General features: G+C 46.0%; 1 protein-coding gene across 4 annotated transcripts in view; it reads left to right on the top strand.

Moving 5' to 3' along the window:
* The window catches only part of HTR2C (5-hydroxytryptamine receptor 2C), a 186431-nt gene that overhangs the window by 111955 nt on the left and 47950 nt on the right, over nt 1–26526 (top strand). The window contains exon 1 of one of the 4 annotated variants that reach the window (XM_062612814.1): nt 21232–21470. The exons of the other annotated variants lie outside the window; for them this stretch is intronic. The gene's annotated coding sequence lies outside the window, so the exon portion shown is untranslated. Of the gene's footprint in view, nt 1–21231; nt 21471–26526 lie in introns of those variants that run through there. 4 annotated transcript variants of the gene reach the window in all.

Raw genomic sequence — 26526 nt, 5'->3', positions numbered from 1 at the left:
TGCTCCTGTGAATTGGTTGTGTGGGGGTGCTGGACTATGTTTCCTGCCCCATCTGCTTCAGAGCCATTGGAGTTAAAGTGTGCTTGTTCGTGTTGATATCATCCTTCAGATCGGTTCCATCTCCAGGGGCCTGAAGTGGTGTGGGTTTTGTGTCTTTTTAACTTAAACTTGGTTTGTCTGCTTGAAATCAAAACGTGAAATAACCTGCCTCAGAATTAAAATCACAAATCATTGTTTAATACTAAGATTTAAACCCATCGTAATATCTCAGATTTGCATAAACCCAATATTTAAACATAAAACATTTCCTATTAACATGTAAAGAAAGCTGCAACCCAGGGAATTCTCTAGCTAAACACATGAAATGATGTTTAATTGCAAACTTTTAATTCAAAAGAGCATCTATCATCAATCCATTCTTAGGCAGAGGTATGGGTGAAGTAAGGTCTTTCCTAGCCCTTTGATCTTATTATGATCGGCAACAATTGGCTCAAGTCACTAATTATGGAGATAATTTTCTTCATATGATGACTCCCATTTAAATGCAAATCGTGTTTGATGGTTTTGTAGCCAGTGCACCTATTATAATAATTTGTTTCTGTATTGTTAATGGAATTCCAGCTTTCATCCGGAAGGAGTTTGACACAAATTGCAGTTAAAATGAACCATCTAATAAATAAGAAATGTAAAAGTTAGGACAAAGTAGAGTTGCTAACGAGGGTTTGCTGTTAACGTAGCAACACTGGAAGTTACTGTGATGACACAGCCAGTGGTAACTGTTACTGGCAGTGCTCAAGGCCAGGTTGGACACAGGGGCTTGGAGCAAGCTGCTCCAGTGGAAGGGGTCCCTGCCCGTGGCAGGGGTTGGAGCTGGAGGAGCTTTGAGGTCCCTTCCAACTGTGGCCATTCTGTGATTCTATGCAATAGGGTTAACGTCAGTTACTTACATGGGAATACTTCGGCTGCAGTCAGTGGCTCCTAGGTCAAACTTCTCTTTAGATACTTCTGGTCTGCATAGTGTTCCCTGTGATGCTTTCTGCTCTTTAGGTGCCCATGTTGGGTTCAGCCTGCAGCGCTCTGGGGGCGCGGTGTGGAGCTGATGCTGCTCGCACCTTTCCATACTGCAGAGCAGCAGCTCCCCTTCCTCCACCTGTGCTGATCCCGGGGCTGGTGTGTGCTTCATGGGCTGAGTACCTGCTCTAGGGGAAGGGCGAAACAACCCCAACATGCACCAAAGCAAATCGCTGTCTCACATGTGGATTTGGTTCTGTGTTTTCAAGGGACGATTTTAGCTCTGTTACAGAAGAGGATAGAGGTAAAGGCACTTGGGCCACTTCTCTGTTGGCCATAAGGTAGATATGTCAGGGAGAGGAAGCATCTCCTGACCTGGCAGTCCAGCTGAACCTCACTGGTGAAGAAGGGAAGTCTTCTGCTCCAAGATGTTTCAGGAAGGGAATGTTGTCTCCTAATATTTGAGAAATCCACCCCCTTTCTTATGTAAAGCTGATAGTAACAGAAAGCATCGTTAACTTTCCTCTAATGTGGGGAGGAACTGGTTGGCTGCACTAGAATTAGGATGAGTGATACATTGGATAATAAACAGGAATGCTAATTGGAGGCTTTGTCAGAGGAGAAGTGTCTGAGGGACAGCATGAAAGGTGATGCTTGCATCTGTATCATTCTCTGTGCCAAGGACTGCAGTGCAAGGGAAAATGACAGGGCAAAGCTGAGGCTGTTTGGAATCGCTGTGGGTTTAATGTGTTTGCTGTACCCTACCTTGGTGGCACAGGGTCTGCTGCTTTGCACCCAGGGTGATCTCAGCCTGGGGCCAACTTCCACTGGGTGAGAACCTTGAGTATGGTGGAGAATGTTATTGTGTGCTCTTTCTGGCTGTGGGAAAGCTTCATCCTTCACTCTTAGCTCTGCTGTCCTTTATTTCCTTTCCTAAGAGTGTTCCAGAAAATCTACAGATCTGCAACTGCCCGCACGGGCTTTTTCATGGGACTCTGGATGTCACCTGTTGAACTGGTGCAACAGATTGAAGTTAGGTGGATGGCAGGTTGAAAATGCTCTCTTGGTCTGTGCTGCGCTGAGTTGCTCAGTGTCCGCTGGAGAGCAGGCAGCTCGGTGTCAAAACTGTGCCCTTTCTCATCAAAATGAGGGTAAATCTTCTGCCCTCTTCTCAGTGTGTGTGGGGGGAATTGCTGTTGTGGGGTGTTGGGCTGGGTTTTTTTTATCCTAGATAAGCAAGTGTCCGGTTGGGTACGAGTTCGAGGTTTGAAGTCAGGCCCCTGGAGATACGCAGCTCTCTTTTTACTGTGCTGTGAAGCCATCCAAAGGAAAATTGAAAGCCATTTTCTGTAAAATAATAATTTTCCTGTGCTTCAGTTAGTAAAATTCTGAGAGGAGGATGGAGCCAGGAGGGGCTGGGCTCTGCTCCCAAGGAACAAGGGATGGACAAGAGGAACCGGCCTCAAGCTGCACCAGGGCAGGTTTAGATGGAGCTGAGGAACAATTCCTGCCCCAGAGGGTGCTCAGGCATTGGAACAGGCTGCCCAGGGCAGGGCTGCAGGCACCATATTTCATACTTTCAGTGACTAGAACAAATAGAAGAGCATTTTAAATGGTTTGTGGGCTAAAAGAGAGCAAGACTCGCAATTGAGTCTGTGATTTATAACTTCTGAAGTTCATTCTTCTCTGGTTACTTTTTCTGTAACCACTGGTTTGCCCCCGTTTCTGTCCAACAGTTAATTACATTAGTTCACTGACAAACTACTATTAAACAACTGCAGTCTACTTTAATAGCTAGTTTTCTAATTAAATCTCTGTAATGGTTTTGTTCTCAGTCCTGGGCTGCAGACAGCTCATTTGTTGCTATCCAGTGTCTTGCATGTAATTTTTTCCTTCTCAGATGTGTTTGTGATGGGATGCCTTTTCTCTGGCTGTGTTATGGTGGGTTGGAAATGCCCAGGTTGCCCAGAGAGGTGGTGGGTGTTCCATCCCTGGAGACATTGCAGGCCAGGCTGGATGTGGTTCTGAGCAACCTGGTCCAGTTGGAGATGTCCCTGCCCGTTGCAGCGGGTTGGAACTGGATGAGCTTTGAAGGTCCCTTCCCATCCAAACCATTCTGTGATCCTGGGATTCCTCCCTCCTTCACTCACACAGAGCTTGAGGAGGATGCTCTGCAATGGGCATCCTCAGGGCCGGTTTGGTGTGCTGCGGCCATGCTCTCGGGTCTCCTGGCTACTCCTTCGGTCTACCTGGGGAGTCCCTGAGTAGGATTCAGATATTGGAGCCTCATGCAAAGAATAAGTATTTGCCTGAAACAGAACTGTAACTTACTTGTTTCAAAAGAATGGTGTGAAGCCAGCGCAGGGGCCTTTTCTTCCTACAGCCGTAGACGCCTGTGTGGGGCTTCTTCATCAGACCCAGCAGGAATCAGTGGACTTACAGTCATAGGCTCAGGGTTTTGACTGCGGAAGGAAGGTTTAGGGAAACCAGGCTTGAGATAGAAATAGACGTGGAGAAACCCCGGAGTAAAGCCCCGTGTCTGTGTGTCAGTCTCAGCAGTTTGAAATGAAGTTTTTAAACTGGTTTGTAGGTTTTGGGGTTTTTCGTAAAGCTGATTCTGAGTTCTTGTGCCCCAGCCCAAGTCCAGCACCAAGCTGGGCCTGCAGTACACTGAGAAATGTGTTCCAATGGTACAGAATCTGAAATGCGCTGGCTTCATCCTGCTGCTGCTCTGGCCTTGAAGATTTACACATTTCAGGGGAATGGCAACTTAATTCTTAATGAAAATCCCTAAGCAAATGCAGATTATGTTTAATTTAAATATTTATGGAATTTGTTTAAGCTTTCAGAATAGATGAGAGGTGGAGCGGCAGAGCTGCTCACATCTGAATGACGATTTTACTGCTGAGCCCAATTAAGAAACTAGTCAGGAGCACAGCTAATGAGTTGCTGGGTTTGAGGAGCTCCGTTGTGATGCTGTATGTACAGCGGGCCTTTACGGTTTAAGCATGTTCCTGCCTGTAAAGGGATTCTCTGCATTAAAATCTTGTTTTGGTTAAACCAGTGTGTCCTTTAACACCGCATTGTCTTCAGTCTGGTTCAGCCGTCACTCCCCAAGGCTTTTCCAGGGATGAGTTCAAACTCCTGGCTGCTCTCTCCTGTTCTCCTCAAAGCCGGTTTCATTCCCTGCTTCACCTTTTCATGCTGGGAGAACCCTTCACTGGTGTGTTTGTCACATCGCTGAGGGCGATTGGATCCTGCAGGCTTTCGGAGGGTTGAACATGACTGTTAGCGTTGCCCAAATAACTTGATACCTGTGCAGTCTCTCAGGGTTGGGTTTGAAACTTTCATACAAGTATTTCAGCAGCCCCTCTCAACTTGCCTTGTGGACTCCCTTTGGTTTTCACTCTGTGTTATGAAGTCTGTCAGAGTTGCAAGATCTGTTCTGGTTTTCCCTTATAATGCTGCTCAATGTTATGTGAATTGTTTCACATTCTGTTTCCTGTCTGTTTTTAGACTGCTGTTTAGGCTGGAATATGGCTTGTGTTTAATTTTTCCTTGGCCTCATTACACTTCATTCCTTGCTTCACTGCATCATCTGTCTTGTTTAGTCCATAAATCCAATCTGCTCTAATCACTGTAAATTCTCTGTTTCCCCTAGCTGTGTGTCACCAGCAAGGCTTTGGAAACCGCATCCCTGAAAGGCCATTTTGTAAACGATACAAGAGGAGGAATGGTGCAGTGCTGATGCTGAGGGCTGGGGGTTGCATTTGTCTTAGCCTCAAAGCAGCAGCTGCGGTCTGTTTTCATGGGCTAATCTGGGTAGCTGTCGCATGCCGAGATGCTCTTGAAGGTGAGTGCGTTTGGTCTCAACCTGGTAGCACAGAAAACCCTTCACTGGGATGTGTGATCTGTTTGCAATGTAAATTGCGTCAGAGAATCACCGAATCCCAGCCTGGGTTGGGTTGGAAGGGACCTTAAAGCTCATCCAGTTCCAGCCCCCGGCCATGACGGGCTGCTCATGCTCTGCAGATGCACCCCAGCACACAGGGGATGTGGGCTGGGGCACACACTGCCGGGGATGTTCAGTTTCTCATTGACCAGCACTGTCGTACCTGTAGGTGGCTGGTGAAGGAGTTACCAGTTCAGAGGCACTTGGTTGGAAAAAGGACATTTTAGAGACAGAGGCTTTGTGGTACTTGGAAACGGGCAATGATGCAGAGCCAAGAACACGCGATGGCTGCTCCGCTGCAGCATCCTCTTCTACAGGAGCGCACTGTGCGAGTTTCTTGTGCCTGACACTTGTCTTTGTCCCCTCTTCCAAGGGCCCTGATGCATTGGTACTTGGTATATTGGTAGGACAGTAGGTCTGTGGTTTAGCTGAGATCGGTACATTCAGTAGCTCTCCCCTCTTTTCCATGCTGATAGATAGATGTCAGTGCCTCCACGATGCTCTTGTTTCTGTGCTGCTCCTGCTTTGGGCTGGTTTTTCATTTCTTTCTGAGGTTTCAGATGGGTGTCCAATGATGCCGTAAACATAACCAGGGAACATAAGCAGGGTTGGAAGCCTGCCAGGTTTTGGGTTGGTTACTGAAGCCATATCATAACTACTACAGTAAAATTCAACTCTGCTCTTTCATAGAGGTTTTAAGCAATTAATGTATTTATTTAATTTCATGAGGCTTTTTAATGACCTTTTAATTTGTTTCCCTTTGTGGTTGACTCATATTACTGACTTTTCTAGCCTGGGGATGCTGCAGCGTCATGCAACACGGTGTACTGGCTTTGATAGTCCACCAGGGCCTGCAGAAGGTAAAGTTCTCCCTGTTGCATAGAAATACGCTGCTGTGTTCCTTCTGCTGAGTCATCAGATACTTCAGTTACCAAAGTTAATGCCTAGGGGTCTGACTGCTGGAAAACTTTGGTGACAGATTAGAGCTCCCTGGCTGGAGCTGGTTTGCTGTGTGCCAGGGGAGCAGCTCAAACCAGGGAGAGCTTGCATGGGTTGAGGCCAGGGAAGAAATTCAGACGTAAACCAGGCTAAATGCCCACGTAAAGGGGAGGGCAGAGTGGTGCGAGCTCTTGCTGGTGTCTGTACGATGAAAGCTGCTTGAACTTGAAGCTGTTAATTATGGGCAGTTTTTGCTTGGTGTTGTGAGGTTTGAATGACCCAGAACTATGTTTGGTGATAGAATACAAAACCAGCACAAATTCTGAGGAAGCCACAGCTGATCAAGGCATGCAATTAATAGGATTTTACCTCATGGACTCATTTACTGGGGCTGTTGGAAATGTGCTGTGTAGAAACCACAGATAGATTTCAGTTTCCAGGGTGGGCATCGTTCTTCATTCCTCCCTTTCTCTCTTTTCCCCCAAAGGTCTCCCTGGCATATTTGAGCCTCCTCCCTGGTGAGCGGTTCAGCTCGGTGCCATCCCCAAGAGCAGAGTGCTTTGGAAGGAGCCCACTGGAGGCATGCTAGCAAGACTCTGAGTCACAGCAGAGCAAACTCTCCTGGCTCATCACCATATCCTGGCCTCAAATCCTCTGTGGAGCACCTTCCAGAGGGCTGAACTTTGCTGTTTCCTGCCATGCTGCCCGGTCTAGCTGGTACTGTGTGAGTGTGGGGTACTTGCCGTGGTCCCCGGCGGGCTCTCCCTTCAGCTGCATCACCACACACCAGATGTGCAGGAGGCTGCGAAGAGCTGCCCTCGCTGAGCAGGAAGAGTTGGAAGAGTTCCCTCTGCCAAGAAAAAAGTAAGTGTTGATAAATAAATGGTGGGCAAGTTGTAGAACCATAGAAACATGGACTGGTTTGTGTTGGGAGGGACCTCAAAGCTCCTTCAGCTCCAACCCCTGCCACGGGCAGGGACCCCTTCCACTGGAGCAGCTTGCTCCAAGCCCCTGTGTCCAACCTGCCTTGAACACTGCCAGGGATGGGGCAGCCACAGCTTCTCTGGGCACCCTGTGCCAGCGCCTCAGCACCCTCACAGGGAAGAGCTTCTGCCTAAGAGCTCATCTCAGTCTCCCCTCGGGCAGGTTAAAGCCATTCCCCTTGGCCTGTCCCTACAGGCCCTTGTCCCAAGCCTCTCTCCAGGTTTCCTGCAGCCCCTTTAGGCACTGGAGCTGCTCTCAGGTCTCCCCTTCAGGAGCCTTCTCTTCTCCAGGCTGACCCAGCCCAGCTCTCTCAGCCTGTCAGTAACTGCAGTACTGTCTGTTTGGATAAGAAGGATGCTGCTCCCTGGGGGCAGGCAGTGGGGAGAGGACAGCCCAGGAGTCTGGCTGTAGCTGGGCTGACTGGATTGGGAAGGTAGCAGTGCCAGCCCACTGCCCTGAATTTGCTTGGCAAGACAGCTCTCCCAGAGGAGATGAGGTGAGATATGGTGCAGCCAAGGTTTTTTCTTGGAGGGTTTACTCGGTTTAAAATGCTTTGTTAGCAAACGCTGCTTCTGACTTCTTGTGTCTTTTACCTTGCCGCAGTTCATCTCTGTCTTTATTTTAAATTGAAAGGTACTTTACCTAAAGTGTTCTCATCAGCCAAGCCACTGCTGGTTCACACAGAGAGCATTTTAGTGTTTGTCTGTCTCATTTCTTTACTGTCCAAGGTGAATCTTGGGGGATTGAAACTCTGAAACAAGTGGCTTGAGGCCATTCATCTGGAAAACAGAGCCTGTTAGACCTTTGTAAAGAAAATAATTTAGTAATCAGTGCAAGAGATTTGTCCCTAAGCCAACCCATTTGGAAAAATTGCCAGTGCAGTAAGTACAAACATTTCATCACAGTAATACTGATGATGCCTTTCCATTATTGCCAACATTTCTTCTTCCCTGCAACTGCAGGACTGAGCTGGGTTTGCATCCTCTTCCGTGAGCCCGCATTAGAAATGCTGTGATTTGAGACTGACCCTGCGGAGCTGGACACTGAGCACAGACAATTTTACGAGCATTTCCCTGTAGACCGATGCAGCTAAAACCAGTGGGAAGTGAGGAAGACATGGCTGCCGTGGGGCTGGCAGGGCAGCAGACGTTGCCTTCCCATCTCTGTGTGTGAAGCTGCAGGCTGCTGCAGCACCTCCTCTGATGCAGGTGGAGAAGGGATGGTTTCTGCTCTGCGTGGGTGCTATTTTTGTCAACAAATCCTTGATTCCGGAGAGGTTTCGGCAGCAGCAGATCCAAGCGGCCAGAGTTTACTTTGAGAGAGACTCCAAGAAAAGACAGGACAAGAATCAGTGTGGGTGCTGGTGTTGGCAGCAGAGGTAACCAGTGAGTGTTTCAAAGGGCAGACTCTTATCTTGGTGTTTGAGGGATTCCCAGTATTTGGACAAGTCCATAAAAGAGCAAACTTCAAGACTACGTTTATTGCAGGAATGGCATTAAAGAGGATGCAGAGGTTTCTGTGCACGTTCTGCTCAAGGAAGACATTTGGTTTGCCTTTGCTGGCAGGGGTGGGAATGGTTTGCCTAGAAATTGTGAGAGAATAACTTCCTGGTGGAGAAACAAAACCGAAAAGCCTTGACAGCACATTATGCTGTAGATTTTGCGGTGAAGCTTCATCATTTCGGAGAGAGTGACTATTGCCATGCAAAATCCATGGTTACTGTCTAGCAGGAAAAACACTGTAAAGAAACACATGTGCTGTCTCTGGGGGAGCATTTCTGCCTGTGATGGTGGCTCTAGGATTGCTTCATACTTCTTTCAGGAGAGAAAAGGCCCCCGTTCCTACCAGTGTGCTCCATGTGGTCATCTACGGCGCTTACCCACTGCCATCACCCAGTGAGCGCAGGGTAGGCTGTCCCAGTGTCAGTGTTCAGAGACCAGGAGGAGGGGAAGCCTCCTCTAGCTGGGTTTTATACAGAGCTATTTGTCTCTGAAAGTGCTAGCAGATTGAAATTACTACTGCTGTTGTCAACAAGTTCCTCCTGCGTGTTCTGTAATGATTAAGGTCCTTGGAGGTTTTGGATCACTTATGTTTGTCAGTGTAGCTGCAGACTGTGAACATAAGGGTTGCATCAAGTCTATTAAATAATGAATGGAAAGGCAGAGGTTCCTTTCCTTCTGGCTGCTCTGGGGAGAAAAGATCCTGCTGACTCCACATTTCTTGCTGCTGACAAGGATCACCTGGTCAGGTAACTACATGTTAACTGGGAGCTTGCCAGCTTTTGCACTTGATGTACAATTGCTCTTAGAAACAGCTGCTGCCTCGCTGCTACCGGTGCCAGGGAGCGCTTTGTTTGATGACTTAATCAACGTGTTATTTCTGTCAGGACCCATTTGTGAATTCAAATACAGATGTAGGGTGAGAATTTTTCCGGGGGGAGGAACATTAATTTCCTTGAATTCGAAACAGACCCGTCATTAACCAGCCCATGTCCTGCTCCTGGTTTGCTCTGAGGCCAAGGCTAAGCAGGTTGTGCACCTAGGCTGAACTGTGCAGGGCGCTGACTTCCTTAGGACATGATGGCTAGAAAGAACGAGGACTCTTTTTTCTGTAAGTGTTAAAACTCTGTCCATGAGTCCAGTCCTTGCTCTTCAGTGAAGTGCTTCTGAAAGCTTCTAGCTGGTATGTGAGTCATTTATTAAATCCAAGGGAAAACAGTGGGAGTTTTCCAGGCAACAGTATGGATCAGTGCAAGGGAAAACCCATTAAAACATAGTATCTATTGCTTCTTTGTCTACAGAACCCATTTCTGATGCTTGTAAGATTGATCTGAGGTTCCTTATCTGTTCCCATCCTACTCTCAGGCTCCCATGTATCGTTGAGCCATCGTTAGTTGCTTCAGTATATGAAGGTTCCTGTGTTCTGCCAAGCAATGGTAGTAGGAAACTGATGTTTCTAGGGAAGAGAAGCAATCTGGAAATGCTAATCCCTTTTTCTCCGGGTAACACTCACAGGTTTGCCAGTTTCTTTTTTACCACCAGTTACATAGAACCAGCTGCATTATTAGGGTAGAGCAGAACAAGGGAAGTGCAGGCCCTGTCTTCAAATCACGAAATGTCTAGGTTTGCGTCTTCAGGGAATCTTTGCAGTGCTCTTCTTTGCCAAAAGCAGATCCTCAGTGTGCTAAGCACATTACTGCAGAAATCCCATCCTTCTGGCTTGTACCCGGCTCAGTAAATGACTCCGGAAACATGCAGCCAGACCCCGTTGTTCTCCCTTGTCTTAGAATCATAGACTCATGGAATGGTTTGTGTTGGAAGGTTCCAAGCCCCTCTCTCGTGTTTTGAAGAGCGTGTGAGCTGCAGGGTAGCTGTTGCTTGTCCACTGTGAAAGCCCTGAGCTAAATATTTACCAGTGGTTATTGTTGGTCCCAGCAGCAGGGCCTGTGAATGGGCTGCTCAGTTTCAGGTTGGTTTTGCAGCCTTCCTCTCTTCCAGCTCCCTGCTGCCAGCGAGGCCAAGTCAGTCAGAGCACCAGGAGGGTGCAATTCTTCATGTGCTCCGCGTTTACAGAGCTTCATTTCTTTGGGGAGAGGGAACACGAGGAGTCCGTCTGCTCCATCACAAGACCGTTGCTTCTTATGCCGAGCAGCCCTTTGCTTGTTTGGGGCTTTTCTAACCCTGGAAATAAATTTCATTGAAACTCTTTCCTGCTGCATTTAATTAAAAGCTCCTTCTGCATGTGGGTGCTTTGCTAATATTGCGAGAAGTCAGCATCAGTGACTTCCAGACGAGAGATTTCCATCCAAATTTGGCTTCTGCTGCTCTTGATTCTCGCTGGTATTAGACCCTTCGATAGACGGGTGTGTTCAGGGTTTGGGGGTAGTGTAAAAAGGCCCAAGTGGGTTGGATCACACGTTGCATTGTCCTTTGAAAGGCATTGAGAATTTTTCCTTTTGCAAAGATTCAGATGCAACAAAGTGAAGGTCAACGTTTCATTGGATTTCATTCGACCCTTTATTACCTGGGCTTGCTTCCAGTCTTGTTCTGTCAGGTTTTGGATTGGTGTAATGCCATTGTGCTCAGAGGAAGTGGGACCAAGCACAGGACTCCTCGGTTTATCCTGAAGCAGACATCGCGTGTCTCGGAAGGGTGAACAGTTCTTTGTGAATCCTGACCTGTGTCTGTTCAGTTTAAATACTCATTTCCCTGCTGGACTGCCCCAAAGCTCCCTCATTCATTCAGGAGATATTCAGAAATCCCAGCTTTCAGGAGCTTCCAGAGGTTTTCAGAGCAAGGAAATTTCTTGCTCTTATTAACAAGGAAAACAGGAGGCTCGAAGCTGGCACAAACCCAGGTTTACTTTTTTAATTGCCAGGGTCTGATTATCACTTCCTCAGTTTGCAGGCAAGGACCTGAAGTGCATCTCATTCACAGCAGCAGATTTGCCCCAGCCTGTGCTGGCAAGGCTGGTCATACTTGAACAGTCACGTTCTTCTCTCCTTTCTCTTCTGCCTAGTAGCTTCTTAACTAGGAATGCACAATTATGTCCTAATCGGCTTCTTTCTGTTTATTGACCAGCTCTGCTGCTGCACAGAGGTAAGTGCTGACCTCCTTTCTCTGCTGGATGTGCTTGCCTGTTCTTTTGAGGCAAGCTTTTAAAAGAGAGAAAGAAATCTCAATGTATCCAGCTTGTGGATGAGCAGGATTTAAAATGCTGCAGTTTGCTTCACAACTCCCTGTAATGAGCAGGAGGGGGCACCTACCTATTTTCTTCAGCTTGGCAACTCTAGTGTATCCTGTATGTACAGGGATGTAACTATTGTTCCTAACGTCTACTTTCCTCTGCTTGTTTTAGCACTCCCTGGATAGGTTAATCAGTAATTGTAGCTGCACTGTGATCATCTGCAGTCATCTAGTGGAGGCTGGGTAAGTGTGTTTTAAGCGAAAGTGAGGGTATGCATGCTGTATCTTGAGAGGTGTTTCTTTCAGCTCACTTCTTATCACACCTTTCCAGAGGCTTTTCCTAGTTTATTCTTAGCTTCTTCTGACACCCACAGATGACTGCAGAAAGATGGGCTATCTCCATTCCATAATGATTCAGCCAGCAGCACTCCTTTGCTTCTCTGGGCCAATACCAGCAGGAGAACAGCTGACCCTCCCCTGGTTTTATTCCCAGCAATGCTGTTGACTCGTGGTGCTCTGTAACCTTGTTGGGGATTCTTCCATAAACCAGTGATTTATTACAAGGAGAGGTAGAGGCCGTCAGAGAAAATAGCTTCAGCCTCTTGAGTTATTTGCATCCGTTTGGCAATCTGCTCTTACCCTCAGTTGAACACCCGGTGTTCCAGCATCTGCATTGCTAACAGGTATGAAGTAAAAGCTAGGACATTAAAGGAGACGTGTGACCACATTAGGTGCTTAGAGAGATGACCACTGCAACTCATTCTTACGCGCACTGATTTTGCAACTGGTACTTTATACAGGCAAGGCAGACTGGGAGTAGATTCTCCCTGTCTGACCTCTTTCTGGGTTTGGGGGAATCTTTAGCTTCTTTTATACTTAGCTTCTTTTATAATCTTCTTTTATACTGCAGATTAACTCATGCATTTGGATAGAGGAGAAGTCCTATCACTTCTCCCAAGTAATGAGAGAGGACAAGAGAAAACTGCCTCAAGCTGCACTAGGAGAGGTTTAGGCTGGATACTGGGAAGAATTTATCCACCTAAAGGGTGCTCAGGCATTGGAACAGGCTGCCCAGGGCAGGGTTGCAGTCACCGTCCCTGCAAGGGTTCACACAGCGTGCAGCCGAGGCCTCAGTGCCATGGGTTAGGGGTGGCCTTGGCAATGGTTGGACTTGATGAACTTAAAACTCTTTCCTACCTGGTTGATTCTATGATTCTATTCTATATTGAATGTATCAGGGTCCATGCCTTGCCATTGCCACATGATAGGAGGAGACATGAGGTGACTCTACCTCATGCCAAAGCTGCTGGTAGCTACATGAAGCATGACACTAGAAAACAGCCTGCTCAATCGTAGGAAAAATACTAAAGGCTCTGTCTTCAGGCCTTGCAAGAAGTCCTTAGCTTGCCATTGTGAAAACACGAGGTGGTACCTCTGTGGTTCTTGCACGGTTGTATTGCCACACAGCAGGAAGGTGTGCTGGGGACTGAGCCGGTGTCTTCGCTGTGGTTTGGTGGGGAGGCTCTCGGGGACAATCACAAACGAGATCTGGCTGAACTTGCACAACTCTCCATCACCCACCACCGTTCCTTAGCTCTTGGTAAAACGAGGTTTTCTTGTGGAAATCCAAGTTGCTGTGGTTGTGTTTGCTAAGAAGGAAGAAAGGATTCCTGGGCTAGGGGCAGACAGCTCCCTGTGACCTTTGCCATGAGGCATCTGTGCTGGAATGGGAGAGTGCTCAATACTTAAGGTTGCATTTAATATCCTGCCTGGTGACCTTTTGTAAGAAGACAGCTGAGAGTGCTAATGCCCAGGGTAGTATGTGGAAGGATATGTGCTTTTAATCAGCTTCCCAATAGTAGGGTAATAAAAGCAATAATCCTTTTAGTATTCTGCTACTATAATCTCTATCTACATTTTCCAAGGTCACTAAAGCGGTAGGCAGTGGGGAAGATAAGCTTCCAAGGAGTTGAACTGCAGAGCAGTGAAAAATATCGCACCCAGCAGGATGGATTGTTCTCCAGCTTCCAGCCTGTGGGGAGGGAGTTGAACCATGCAGAGAGCCGACTGAGTGGCTCCCCAGGGCACTGGTCGCAACAGATTTCCACTGTAGTGGAAGCTTCATCTTGTGGTCTCCAAGCGTCATTTGTTACATTCAGAGGGAGAATTTGGACTTTTTCCTCTTGTCAGGAGACCAAATTATTTGGCCCTGGGGAGAGAGAGAAATAGATTTGGGGTTCTGATTTGGTTTGGCTTCAGTCGGCTTGTTTAGTTTCTTTGAGACAATAAAATCACCCCACGCACCCCCAAAAACCCTGTCCTGATGTCTGGTCGTGAGATGTTTAGGGTAATTAGTTGGGTGCAGCAGCAAGAAGGTGTCATTGAAATGTCCAAAGAGCGCTTCTGTTCTCGGCTGTGGTGAGCTCTACCCCTATGTAACAGGCATGCATTTTCCCCTTTGCTTCGTCAGACTGTATACAGGTACCAAATCTGGCTGTTTGCCTATTAAAGCAGCATAACTGAGTTGCCGTTTCTTCTCTTGCGGGCTCCTGGCATTAGAGTGTCTCTGCTGGGTCCGTCCAAAGGTCCATCCAGCTCCGTGCCTTGTTCCCAACACTAACTGCAGCAGGCTAGCACTGCGCCAGGGGCAAACACACAGCCCTGTAGTCTCCCAGGCTCAAGCAGTTTCTGCTTAGGGACTCCCTGCGTCAGGTCTGTTTAACAGCCCTGAATGGATTTTTCCCCTCTCATTAATTTAATTGCTTTTTCAACTCTAAAATTTAGTATTCATAGCACTGGGTGACAGTGAGTCCAATAGTTTTAACAGGGCATTTTCTGAAGAAGGATTGGAGGATTTCTCTAGGTTACTGGAGGATTTCTCTAATTTACCACTATGTCACTGGTATTGGGTGCTCCTGGCTTCTCATGGGAAAATATAAACCACAGTTTTATATGAACAGTTATTTACTGAATTTCCTAGAGAGCGAGATGTATTCTTTGGGCAGTCAGTATGCTGCTGCCATGAACTGAACTTAATAGTCCATGTACCATATAGCTTGTAGCTGTTTTAACTATGGGTGATGCAACTTCTGCCTACATAGATGTCTTTTGAATGCACGTCTTCTAGTTTAGTAGTATTCTATGCTATTGAGCAAGAAACTTTATTCTCCTGCATAGAAAATGCACTGCATTTTTGGTTAGGCCTTGATTTGTTCTTTTTTGATGTTGCTTTAAATAGAACAAGCAAGTTTTATCCTGAAATACTAAGTAATTATTTACTATAGATGTTTTGCTTAATTAAAAGATGTAGCCAAGTACCAATTTGTAGTACAAGATGTATTTTGATTGCCCAAGCCTTGCGCTGCCTTTACAGCAGAGCTCTTCTCCATACCCAGGTTCTGTCCCTGCGCTGTTCCCATGGAGCCCTAGAGGCAGTTTTGGCCAAAGGACTCCCTGTGGTGGGCATGGGGTGAATGAGCATTGTAGTGCACGTGTGTATTTACAGAGGTGATGGAGAAATGAAGAACAGTGCTCATAGGTTATACGCAGCAGTCAAACAGGACTTTCTCATGCCACAAGGAACGTTGTGTTCTAATCTGAACTTTTCACATCACATAAACTATAAAAATTAATCCCTTGTGATTCCAGCCCCAAAAGGGTTTTATTTCAGGTGCTGGCCCTGTGTCTTTCCTCCCTATAGCGTTGCCATCAGCGTTAAAGCAGTTTTATTGCATCCTATGGCCTGGCAGTGGTTTTGGTTTGTGGGTCACGCTGTGAACTTTCAAGATAAAATGTACAAATTTCAAGATAAAATGTACAAATGCATTTCCTGAGGTACGATGTGTCCCACCTTATCCTTTAGTTAATAGATCAATACTGCCTCAGGCAGAGACGCTTAGGCTTGAGCCTCTTGGTTGTTGCTTTCAATTTGAATTCAGTTGTGAGCATTGAAGAAACCGTCTCAGACATGACAGTTGCTTTCAATTCACAACTAAAATGGTCCATGACCCATCACATGGATTTCAGATTCAGGCTGCTGAAATTCAGGCATCTAGCTTAGTCTGTGTCAGGCAGCTGTAGAGAGTATCTTTCCATGTTGGCTGCATAGGACAGCCATGATATTCAAGTTATATTGAAGCTGCGTAAGGTGAATTGAGCTCTTCTGCTCAGCTAACTACTGAGCATCCAACTGCTCTTGAGAGGAGAGGTCCTGCTTGGGATCCCCCACCCTGCCTTCTCAGCTGGATGTTCCCAGCACTTCGCTTGCATTAATCCTGCCTTTCCTGAACCCATTAGTGGACTAATTCAACTCGGTTATTAGACAGTGAATATCACACCTGAAAAAGAAGAAGGAAGGAAGGGGAAGAGAAGAGAAAGGAAGTAAAGGGAAGGGATGGAATTGAAAAGAGCTGGGCTGATAAACTGATACAGCTTCTAAATGATGAATTTCAGGCATGATGAATAACCAGTCCAAAACATGCTTAAAGCTTTCCCCGTTATCTGATGGAACAGCACTGAAGCATAAAAGTTCTGTGAAATACATTCCCGACTATCTTAATTTTATCATCTCCCTCTATTTTCTGCCTCTCTGTTACTACTTCCAGCCTTGCAAGCAGAGTGGTTATCGGAAAGGTGCAGTTGATGTGGAAGGGTGAGCCTCGCTCTTGTGCCTGAGCAAAAAGCTTGGACGCTTCAAGTGTAACAGTCCAGGCTTTCTGTAGTGGGAAGCCAGGCACGGCCCCCGCTGGGGCACGTTGTTCGCTCTGCTGCGGAGCTCAGATTTTATTTCCAAGATAGTGGGTCTTGATTTCTCTGCCTGTAAATTGCATATCAGTGTGTTTACCCGTGTTACGCAGCCATTGTGTGGCTGAAAGGCTGCCTGCGAGTCTGCAGATAATTGAGTTGCTGTGTGAGAACTTGGAATGGAGTCCTGCTAAATTAGCTGTCAGCCTTTCTGTGAATTATTCCTGTGAAGATATATCCATATACTGGTGTCTTAAAGATGCTTTGAAATATGGTCAGGCGAATTGGTTCACTTAAAGAAAGAACATGTCTAAATTACAGTCCCATTTCTCTCTGTATTTGACACTAGCTCATTTCTAAGACTGCAAAGCCAAAAGAAACCCAGGCCGCAGTGCTCTCCATTTTTCTCTTTCTTCCTCTCCCATTTTGGCAGCTTGCATGCCATTGGCTGGGTATGTGAGGGGGAAGTTGGCAGCATTGGCCACGGGACACCTTAAAGCCTGGTTTAAAGCAAGACTTCCCGAGGCTCTTGTTGGGAGCCTTCTTCAGCGTGACTGCACCCTGCTGTGCTGCTGCTCACCGGCGATATCTTGGGTCCAGCCACCGCGCGGGTCATGCAGACGTGGGGATGAGCTGGTTGGCCGTGTTGGTCTGCAGCGGTGACTGACTGCTGCGTTGCTGGGTACAGTCTGAGCTTGAGGAAGGTCCTTTGTGGCAGTTCCCCCGTTTTGTTTGTGACTGAAATGCAGTCGCTTTTTCTTTCAGTGTTGGCAGGAGGTGAAGCAACTGCGCTGTGCTGGCTGCCCTCTGACAGCTCTCACAAGGATACTGGGACTCGAGACAAGCATGAATCAATTGGCTTCTCAGAAAAATTCTGGGAACTGGCTCTCTGCCACCCTGCCTGGAAATGGGACAAACCCAACGTCATCGCTCTGTTCTCCTTCACTTTGCTCAAATGCCCCAAAATCCTAGGCTAGCAAAATGGTCCGCAGAGCCAAGCCAACCAGCACGGTGTTTCTGTTGTCAATAGTGACTGAAAGAACCAAAGTACTTGGCTTTGCTTGGTGATCTGAAGCACAGAAATCGGGATGGAACAGTCAGGGGATAATCTGTAATGAGCAAGTGGTGTGATTTTTTTGCCTCGGGAGGAGCTCATGCCCTGGTAGGAGTGATGCACAGCAGGGGGCAAGGCTGGAGACTGCCAGGCTAACAGCACAAGCTGCTGCTGCTGCTGAAGCCAAGGAGCTTTGCTCCCCAGTTGCACACTGTACCTGCTCGCTGTCTGCAGAGCTGCCTCCAGGTTAGGAAACCCGTAGGGATGGAAGGATGCTGCTTCCAAGAAATCGTATCAGAAGATATTCCTGTGGTTATTTAGTCTGCCTTCCCATGTGCGGAAGATCAGAACGTGTAGGGGCAGGTGGCAGATGCTGCCAATGCTGTCCTTCGGTTCCTGCGACATTCCTGTCTGTGGAGCTAAACCCAGGCAGCTGAAGGTCTCTGCATCTTTCAGCAGCATAACTTTTGTCTTGTTGGTTGACAAGATTATGTCCATGTTTCGTAGCATTTTTGATGATCCAAATGCAGGCTTGTTTCAGCATCGTCCCTGGAACGTTAAAATGCTTTAGTTTGATTTTGCAAGGTCTGTTATACTCAAAACACAATTTGCTACTTCCATTCTTGTTTAATTAATTTTGAATTAAAAGGATATGTCTAAAATTAAACATGTTCTTGTCAATTTAAGATTACTTCTTAATAATAATATATTTGGACTTTGAACAGAGATTAAAGTTTAGTATATTAGTTCCTTTTAGGCAGCTTAACATTTTTAATAGAAAAATCTGTCTTACGTAACTAAGCCTATAATTCTAAATGAAACTGATTGATCTGATCTGATAAATTATTAGTGAAATTGGAAATTAGATAAATTCTGGTTCGGTAGCATCTAGTTTTGGAACATGATTGTAAGGAAACGTGAATGGGAAGAGGATGGAAGTGTATCTGTTGTAATAGTTAGAGAAGACAAAAGTAATTTAGTCAAGATTTAAGACTACCTCAACTGACAGGACTCAATTTTCTCCCACAATGAAACATGAAACAGTGCTGAAAATGTCCCTGTTAGAAAATGGGGATCCTCACAACTCCTGTGAGGACCATGAACATATTGAATAAACTTGGATGAATCAGTAACTTTTATTGAGTAAGGAATAATAAGTTTATCTAATTTATTGCTGTCAGGAGTTTCATCTGGGGTTTATGGGATTGCAGGGTAGAAGTAGTGGGAGTGGGATGAGGCGCAAGGACTGAAGGACAGCAAAAGGTGAAGGGAAAGATGATCCCATGCACTGCAAAGAAGAAACCTCAGAACTGAGCATTAATTTGTCTTAGTTTGACCTATCTAGTATAACATACTGTAGTTATGTAGCTGTTTGCTATGGGCTGCTATTAGGTGGTGCTAACACTTCTTCCACAGGCAGGAGTTTCTTCAGCTTGTTTGTGGACAGCTGGTGGTTTCTGAAGAATTGACTCATTTCCGATCCTAAAAATACATTAAATACTTCCTTCATCTTACTCTTTGGTGCAGCAGAATTGCCCCAAGACTAAACCCTGCATCTGTGAAGTGCAGGAATTGCAGGACCCAGGGGGCAATGTGGCTGGGAGGGGTCGGTCTGTGCTAAGGAAGTGACTGGGAATCTCATGTGAAGCACCAGAAGGACTCCAGTTGTTAAAGATTTGAACAAGCTCTGGATGCCCAGGAGACTCCTACCCGCTGCAGACCAGCATCTCTGATGTGTTTTCAGTGCCTGTGTCCCACACACTGCTGTGGCTTAGATAGCAGAGAAGAATGTTTGCTCTCTACTTGCTTGGGAACTGGTGGGGTGGGTCCCTAGGTACTAAGCATGGGTCCTCCCTACCATCTCTGTGCCCCACAAAAGGCTTGCATGTATGGTGGTTATTCCATTCTCTGATACATTTTAGTGAGCAACCAGAGCTTGTGTGCATGTGGAACAGAGCTTTATGTGCCAAAACAGATTCTGGATATGCCAAAATGATTGCACTGGGTTACAGGAGTCTCTGAGCCCAAGCTGGAGGTGAGGGATTGGGGAATGAATTCAGTAAGACATCCTGAAAGTCCTTGAAAGAAGAGGTCAGAGATTCCATTGACTTAAGAGCTGTGAGAAGCTGGGTGTAGCTCTTGGTTGTGGTGTTTGCATAAGTTACATATGGCTGAATTTTTTGTCCTCCTCTTTGTATCTAGCATGCGATGAGTAGTTTCCTCCATCTGTAGTGAGACACTGCATTGTCATTGCAATGATTCATTGTTCTGTACACAGTTTATCATCCTGAAACCAACTTCTAGAAGATGCTGGGTATGTTTCCAGGATGGGAACTAGCTCTGTGGGCAATTAGAGGTTGGGGTCAGGACCATAGATAATACACTGCTGAAATGGTCAGCCCTATGTTGGTGAAATTCAGAAGGACTGGAAAGCAAATTAACAAAGAATAAAGGCCCAACTGTTCAGTTGGACCCAACGTAGCCCCTAAATCTGTGTGAACAAATGTTGATGAGCAGAATTGGCCCATTTGGCTATACAATCTGTGCACTGTGTTCTTGATTTCAATTGCAGTAAATGTGAACAAAGAACTTGGTGTGCCAGTGTTACGCATGCAAACCCAAGCCCTGGATCTGTAGCATGTTTGGTGATGCATAGTGTCCACTGGTGCACAGCCCAAACGTTAGACCGCTCTTTGGAAAGGCAGCCAAACAGGTTTGCTACAAAACTGCACTCAGGGTGCACAGGTTTCACAAAGCAGACTCCCAGGACACTCAGCTTTCTCCTTCTGATACCTGCTTACTCTTTTCAGCACCACAATGGAGAGCTGCCAATGTTTGGGAAGCTCCAGACTGAGCTTACTTCTTCAGGCGTTAGTCCTTTAAGAGTAACTAGATTTAACATAATAATAGACTTTCAAAGCCATTCCTGGAGATACTCCAGGCCAGGCTGGTTCTGAGCAACCTGGTCTAGTTGATGATGTCCCTGCTCAATGCAGGGGGTTGGACGAGATGAGCTTTGAAGGTCCCTTCCCACCCAAACCATTCTGTGAAATCATGCTCCTTTCTGGCAGGGTAGGTGGGTTCGTAAGGGTTTTTAACACAATCAAGAAAGAACGTTCTCAAAGCGTCAAAAATGGGTAAATTGGCAATCGAGTTCCCCAGTGTGAAGTTCATTCCCAACACTACTCTGATGTGGGAGTAGCATTTTGTTCAACTTCAAGCTGTTCTGCCAAGTTCAGTTTTATGGGTGTGCAAAAAATCCTGGAGATTCTTGAGTCTTCCTAGGCTGAAAATCCAAACCAGTGTTGTTTCCATTTCTGAGCCCTGGCTGCTTCCATCCCAGCTGCAAATCAAGTCAGGGATGAAGAAGGTGCTTTCATACTTCAGGAGAATGCCCGCTTGGCTTTATGCCTAGTACAAGGGTAAAAGGGCAGAGCATTTTCTAACTAAGATTGCCACTCTCTAGTGCACAGTGTTATGGTTGATTCGCTTCATATAAAAAGAACATAATATAGTTCATTTCATTTTGTAGTTATCAGAAAATACTCAGAGAAGTGACCCTACCGGGTTATGATTTTCTGCCAGTGACTCACACAACCCGGTCCCTGGCCTGAGTGTTCTTGAGGATCATCTTTGTGTAAGATGGAAAAATCTCAGTCACTGCTTTCAGCAGCAGTTTAATAAGCTCCATCTTGAGCAGCTTGGAAGCAATCAGCTGCGGTGAGCTGAGCTCAGCTCCAGGCTCCATCCTACACGAGGCTCTGACCCAGCTGTGTACAGACTACTAGCTATGCTGTTGTGCTCCAGGGACTGTTAAGAAACATTTCCCTTTGTATAAAAACTGTGTGAGTGATGTATGCCAAAATGGTACACAGATTGTCATGCATTTGGGCTTTAATATGTTCTGTTTTGCAGGGAAAGCATCAATTACCAGGAGATTGACAGCCAGTGCACCTTGGGCACTGATGTCTGCAGTCCCAGCCCTGCCACAGAATCAGGCGGCCCCAGATCAACACAGATTAAACAAGCTTTTGGGAAGTTGTGAGGACTCTGCCTTAGCTGAACCATACCCAACAGCATCACATGAAAACAGAATGATCAGGTAATTATTAGAGAACAATAACATTGTTGGGCTGACTGGGCTATACACCAAGGGGCTGTCAATCATGGTTATTATGAAGAGCAGAGCATTTCGAGGCTGTCAATCATACCTGCTTGTAAAAGCAGAAGGACTTCAGGAGTAATGTAATGCCTGAATTTACTAAATGCAGAAATAACAAAAGCCCCTGAGTCTTGTGCAGGCTGCTGTTACAGGTTATGCAGAAGTTCTTGCATAAGTTTATGCCTTTATTCATCTGCAAATATCTTATGACGCTAGGAACTTGGAAGGGTTTATTTTTCAGCCAGCTCCTTTGTATCACTGATTGTTTTTAAGGCTGCTTAAATGTGTCAAATCTGGGAACAAAAAAGGAACTTTTGTTCCATTCCTTTCCTGTGAAGCAAAAATTTGGGGAGTTGGTATGCAAATAGCAAGCATTTGAGCCTGATCATCCTAAATAGATGCAGAAAGACCTGCCCAGAGTCATCCAGCGAGCCGATGGCAGATCCAGAGGTGGAAGATCCATCTCTGGTGTTCCGAGGAGTTTCGTAGGTGGACATGGACCACGCCACCTCCCCTGGTAGCATGCCCATGTACCGCAGCAGTAGGCATCATCTCGCCAAAGCACTCGCGCAACTGGTAGTTAATTCAGTGAATTTTAAAAGCAAATGTTAATAATTAAACTCAAGTGGTTAATGAGTTCCTAGAGAAAAGATCAAATTATACTCTTCAAAGATAGAGTTAGAATTTTGTCTGATTGGAAGAAATATGTTTTTCCCATGAGGGGCAGTTGCTGAAGTGACAGTTTGGAGACTGTTGTGACAGCATTTGCAGAGATGGGTGCCAGCCAAAGAACAGAGCTTTTTTAGTATCTCTGGTAACATAGTAGTTTCTTTTGAAAGTATAATTATGTTGCATTCTTTGCACAGTTCATTAGGAAAAGAAAAACAAAGAACTTGTATTCCATGTGGTTGATGTTCACACGTTTTTATCTTAGCATGATAGAAGAAGTTGTTAGATCCAGAGATTAGCATGGTGTCTCTCTCTTTCCCTGCTAGCCTAATAACATAGCTAGTGCTAGGTGGGAAACAGCTTTCCTGCCCACAACTGTTATTCAGAAGTCCATTTTTTCCCTGTGTGAAATCTCAGAAAGTGTAAAAATAAATGTAAACTAAAAATGTCAGCGGGAACTAATCTGGGGTCAACTTGAGTCATTCTGATGCCTTGAAATGTTTGACTTCCGACTAATTTTTAATACGGCTTTTTTTGTTGCTGCTTTTTTAAGTATGAAAAGGAAGAAATGGCTTTAAACTTTGGGATTATTTTTGTTTGCAGACTGTAAAAGTGAAATTTCCCCAACATTTTCCCACAGTGCTCTCTGTTGAGGAACGCATCCAAACTGTTCCCCACAAAAGAAGTTTCTGTTAACTTCACACATCTTTTTTTGCATGAAAAAAAGAGTTTTGTGGAACTGTTCCCAAGCAACTCTGGGAATAAATATCCTCTTCATTACATCCTACCATTTGCAAGCAAAACAAGTAAACAGGGTTTCTCCAGAGCCAGAATTTATCAGAAGTGTCAAGATAAAGCGGATTCATTTTCTGGGAGCATATGTAAGGCAGTCTTTATGGCACGAGAGCAGAGGAGAGAATAAACAATCTTTACTGGCCATTAAAGAGACCTTGCAGAACTGAACCATCTCATACTTCCAGAAGCTAGTGATTACTTTTCACACTGGTTTAATCCCTTTATAGTAGGGAGAAAACCTAATACCTGTAATAGCTATAATCTACCTGATACCAACACATCCTGTTGAATCACTTATAAATGGCTTAAATCCCATTTCTCTTTAGTGACAGCCTGAACTGCCCTGCTATGGTGGGAAATCGGCTCTGGAGCCAATTTCTAGGACACTAGAACATCCAAGCGTCAAGGCAGGGGGTTGGAACAGGATGAGTTTTAAGGTCCCTTCCTACCCAAACCAGTCTGAGGTTCTGTGCTGCTTCAACCTGTTCAGGCAATTTGCAGCATCCCCTTTGGAGCAGAGGGAACCCTTTTATTATTACTGTATTATTACTGAGTTATTTATTACTGACAAATGGATTGAGATAGAAACCATGTGTGGATTATATATGTATATTTATGCATGTATATATATATATATATACACACACAAAATGTTTATTTCCCTCTAACCTGAGCTGTACAGTGGTAAATTGGAAAGCAGTCTTGGTTTTCAGTGGCAAGCCATTCTGGTGGGGCCCAGGCAGGGTCTGTTCATAGATCCCCCCAAAACATTGCAGGTCCCGGTATTCTGTGGGAGACCTCGCAAGCACCAGGAAAATAATCTCCTCCAATAAGAGCTATGCCTGGCACAGAGGGATCCCCTGATGGTTTGTTGCTGTTGCTGCATTAGCTCTGCAAGTGAGGCATGGTGAAGCATAGGGAAAGGGAGGAAGAGGCTTAAGTGCACAGCTGCAGTTACTCAAAAATCAGGCTAAAGCTGATAGAAATCAGCGCACCCGGCACACCTGGGTATCTGTGGCTTGGTTTTGATAGCGCTCTGTGAAGCACACACACTTCACACTGCCTGTGTTGATAAAGACATCATCTGAAGAACATGCAGCCAAGCAAGAAGAGGTACGAGGATGTCTGAGAAGTCCTCCCTGTCCTTGTCTGGAAGAGCTGTTTAGGATTATAGCTTTGTTCGTGGGTTATTCGGGGGTGTTGTGTGGCACTGGGAGCCCTATTCCCTGTCTTCGCAAAAACATACGGAAAAGCTGATGCAATCCACAGCTCATCTCTGGGAAAGATGTGGTCAGGCAGCAGAGCTCTCCCATGGGGTCAGTATAGTGTGCAGTCCTGTCTCTGTCCTGTCAGTCGCTTGGTGTCAGTGCAGTAAGCTGCTCTTGGTGAGCCTAAAGGATAGAAGGTGAGGACATGTGGGTTTGTCTTTCACTTAAATTTCTGTTGTGATGCTGGCAGCAGAGATGAATTCCCTCTCGGAAGCAGGTCCGGTCTCAGGAATCTGAGTAGCTCACGTTGCTGCTCAGAGTACTCATCGCTGGACTGTGCTCTTGTGGCTTAAAAGAAATGAAGTGAAACGAATTGATTTGATATTAAATGGTAGCAAGAGGAAGCAAGAAGTATTTTAAGATGTTTATGAGAATTCTTTGCGATGTTGTTTAAAAAAATAATGTGACGGTTGAAATTCCAGCTTTGTCCCTTGTTTCAGTCATTCCTGTAAACAGAAAAGCTTAAGCTTTGGCCCTGTGAGGTGCTGTCTCTGTTTCTGTCCTGGGAGCAAGCTGCACAGAGTGTTTGCCTTTGACGTGCTATTGTGCTTTCCCCAGGTCTTATTTATCTGGTTATGTTTTTAATACGCACACTGTTACTATGAGCAAGCTACCAAAATCTCTCGAGCTCTCAAGACCTAAGCCCTGTTCTGCTCTCCCAGTCTCACTCCTAGGTGTTGCCACTGGAGCCTCGCAGCTCTTCTGGAGCTAGGTGAGAAGCGACCTTCACGCCGCTTACCTTGTGTTGTTGAGCTGTCAAACAAAGGGGCTTTATCTCACCTGTGATATGAGTAGCAGAGCTTGCTTTGTCCTCAGTGGGAGGCAATGGCAGTGAGTGTGGTCACGGAGAGGAGTGCAGCACCTTTGTTTCTGAATGAATCAGCTGCTCTTGATTCAGAGCTGCGTCTTGTGTTGCTGGGCTTCAGTGCTGCAGCACAGCGCTGGTATTTTTGGCAGAATAAAGCCCTTCTACATCCAAATGACCACAATAGTGCCTTTATCTAGAAAGCGTTATGTTTTTCAGCCTTCTAAATAAACTGAATGCTCTAGAAGCATCAAATATGGAACATTTTGCTTGGTGCTGTTACACCTTATGAATCCTCAATGAAGTTACAATCTGTAGCGCTTGGTTCTTGGGTTTTTCTGCCTCGTCCTTGAGCCATGTCTGTTCTCCCACACAGCTTTGCTGGGGAAGGAAAAGTAGAAGTAAATTCACATTTTCCTACTTTCAGAGGCTCTTCTGTGCCCAGGGCAGAGTTGCCTGCTGGTTTTGTGGGGCTCAGGTCCTCTCATTGAGTGAGGTTTCTGTGCCTTAGGTCAGTGCATCTCCTTGTCCTCAGCAATTGTGATTAGCCGGTACTGAAAGAGCTTCAGGATAATGATAACGTGCCTGACTTTGCATCTTCCATTGACCCGAACAGGATCCTCTGTGTTCAGTTTTTCTTAACTGAAGCAAACTCCTGCAGGAGGGTTCCTTGGGTTGCATCAGCTGCGTTTCAGGGGCTGTTCCCCGTGTCTAAGAGGCATTTGGTTTCTAGCATTTTGCATCGCATGCATGAGCGCTGAGACTGCAGCTGGGTTCAGCATCCTCAGTTTTGCTCAGGACCTGTAAACTGGTATTTCTACCCAGAATAGTTAATGGCTGCTGGTTGCTGTTCCACCCCTGAGGCTTCTATTCCACCCCTGAGGTTTCTATCGGCCTGTATGATGCTCCCCCCTCTGAAGGTGGCTGCCTTCCTTTGGGCTCCCTTTTGGTGCAGTGTTGTTGATGGGTGTTCCCACATGTGGGTTTTGGTCGCCTCGATCTGGAGCAGATGCCTGTTTTGGCAGGTCTTGCTTCGTCTGAAGCTCTTGCACAGTGCTGTGCAGTAGCGCTTCACCAGCAGCATGGGGTTTTCTATCCACCTGTTGATGTTCTACTTGCCCAAAGGGGTTTTCCAGCAGAGAACATTGTCCTGTCTTGTGTCAGCTGTACTGAACAGCTGGGGTTTCTGAGAGCTCAGACTTGCCAAATAAAATGCTTGGGATATCATTTTAATGACACTGAGAGTTGTGTTAATCTTGGCGCAGAACATAAACCCTTGCTTTGCCCTGGGGCAATCTCATGGAAGTGTTTATGTTGTAAATGGAAACAAGGCTTGGGGTCACCCTCCACATGCAGGAATTTTTCGTGCTTCAGATGTTCCTGTAGCTCTGTTATGGCCTTCTGCCTCCTGCCTTCCTCATCTTTACATAAGCATCACCTATCAGCAGTGACTTTGGTT

Source organism: Pezoporus occidentalis, unplaced genomic scaffold (assembly GCF_034315485.1).
Source record: "Pezoporus occidentalis ecotype Australia unplaced genomic scaffold, CSIRO_AGI_Poc_V1 ctg161, whole genome shotgun sequence".
In the NCBI taxonomy this organism is placed as follows: domain Eukaryota; kingdom Metazoa; phylum Chordata; class Aves; order Psittaciformes; family Psittacidae; genus Pezoporus; species Pezoporus occidentalis.
This window is presented reverse-complemented; position numbering and strand designations above follow the sequence as displayed.